We start from the raw sequence: 2,595 nt of genomic DNA on the forward strand, positions 1-2,595 counted from the left end.
AAACTGAATTCAAATATTTAAAATATATCCTTGGTCCTAATAAGACTAAAATAGCAACAACCCTGTTCCATTACTGGAGTTCATGCCTTAAAATAAACGAGAACAAATAAATACAGGACAAGGGATAGATTCACTGCAGCAGCTACTTCCTAACATGTGGCCAGCAGAGTCAATATTTTTAACGGATATTCTGCTCTTTAGCAAGCAGAAAAAATCTCCACAACCTCCAACTCACTGAAAGCCACTTTCATTTTCTAACAGAACACAAAAGTATTGCTATGAAAAAGCATAAGAATCAGGAAATGCTTGATCAAACAATGATATGTTCAAACCACATTTGGTTAGGATATGAATCATATTCAATAACAAGTTTAGAGTGATAGCAAAAAGGTGAATTCATTTCAGAAGGCGTCACTGAGTCATGAACATCAAACGGGTGCTTTATCCATTAGACAGGCGGGTGCTTTATCCGTTAGACAGGGGGCATGTAAGGAGCCATGAAAGTAAATAGACGTAAATAAATGACAAATGGAAAAAAGATTGTTTTTACATCTGCTCAAAAGCTTTACATCTCTATCCATGTCTTAATACACACTGAGGGATTTATAGAGAGAGTGGTGCTACCACATTCTCAAGCACTGTTCCAGCAGACTGATGTATGACACATTTAATGGGATGTTTTTGCTGGTTGGGAAACAGAAAAAGGCCCATGTGGCTTCACGTAGGGTTAGAGTAGCTGTATTAAGCCAAGTTAAACAGGGGTTGTTGTTTAGGAACTGCTCTAACAGCAGCGGATTTAAAAGAACTGTGTTAAAATGTAATGCTTTAGGCATGCAGTAGCTGTTATGTTACATATCTTAAGTCTTTTTGTACATGGTTTATGATGTACTCAATTTAAGGAAAACTTGTGGCAAGTAAATTCTCAGCAGTGCATTCAAATATACAAATTCAACAAAGATAAACATGTCATGAATAAAAGATTCTTTTATATTTGTATATAAATATTTGAGAGATGCAATTGCCATGTGCTAAACATGATATACACAAGATGTGTCAGTTTTCCGCCCCAACATTCTTAGCAACTAATCGTTCCTATCTGATTTTAGGGTAAAATCACATTATGCATATTTAGGCATAGCAGTCTACACTGAAAAATTAGCAGTGTGTGGTCCATCTACATCTAAAGGCATAGCTCACCCAAAAATGAAAATTCTGTCATTTACTTACCCTCAAGCAGTTCTAAACCTGTATAAATTTCTTTGTTCTGTTGAACACAAAGGAAGATATTTAGAAGAAAGTTTGTAACCAGGCTGCTTTGGGGTATCATTGACTTCCATAGTAGGAAAATAAATACCATGGAAGTCAATGTTGCCCCAGAACTGTTCAATTTCCCACATTCTTCAAAATATCTTCCTTTGTGTTCAACAAAACAAAGAAATTTATACAGTTTTAGAACAACCCGAGGATGAGTAAATGATGACAGAATTTTCATTTTTCGGTGAACTATCCCTTTAACACAGGCACCTCACCTATGACGTTCTGCTGACATCTAGTGGCCAACTACTGTAAACAATGCAGTTTACATGTCTAATAGTAGGCTATTTTCAGTCCCAGTCGGCAAATAATTCATCCTTAACAACAAAATCATCCTTAACATCTTCTTACAATAACAGAAAATAATTATTAAAGTAAATCCTGTTTCTGAATCCAAAAATTGTTTGTCTGTTTGAAGTAGCCTATTGTAGACACTACTGAGGGTGAGTGATCCAGCTCTGGTAGCCTATCCACACGAGGGGGCCCTTGTTTAACATTTGGGTCGACCATGAATTTTCGTGAATCGATTTTTTAAATAGTAAATCCGTTCAAAAATTGATTATTTTACGTCATCGGGCAATTCATCCAGTCACTGAAATCGCCGAATGGCAGCGGGGGTGGGCAAGTAGGGTGACTCTGGCCCTCGAGATGCACTTTTCTGCAGGGCTCAACCCCTAATAAAACACATCTGATCAAGGAGTAAACACTGCAGGAAAGTGGATCTCGAGGGCCAGAGTTGTCCAGCTCTGTTCTAAAGTGGGCTATTTTTCGATCAAGTTTGAAAAAACTGCCATCCAATCGAGTCGTCAACATATTCCATACCTTTTATTTGCATTACTTATGCTGTTCTTGTATTTACTTTCCGGTCCATGTGTCAATGTTCACTTCAAATGTATTAAGCTCACTTATGTTTTCAGGTAATCGGACATGCCCAAAAGAGACGGTTTCTAAACTGCTCGGTGACCGCTCGATTCAGTCCGATTCGTGGCAGAGTTTGTGAATTCATCAGATTCATCGGAAAGATCAAAGAACGGTTCGATTGTGAACATAACTGGGTAGTCCTATATCTGTTATTACCTATCATTTTCTTATGGATTCTCGATTGGTCTTCTTGTTGTATATTTAACTATACATTCATACATTAGGAATGTATGCTGGGTACAAACAAAAAATATTTGAGGCTTTCCTTCCTGGTCGTCAGTCTTTACGCAACAACAGTAACTATGTTGTGAAACTGGCTAGACTCTTCCTTATAACACATACGAAATCTCGTCTAGTTAA

Source organism: Ctenopharyngodon idella, chromosome 22 (genome assembly GCF_019924925.1).
Source record: "Ctenopharyngodon idella isolate HZGC_01 chromosome 22, HZGC01, whole genome shotgun sequence".
NCBI classification, from domain to species: Eukaryota; Metazoa; Chordata; class Actinopteri; order Cypriniformes; family Xenocyprididae; genus Ctenopharyngodon; species Ctenopharyngodon idella.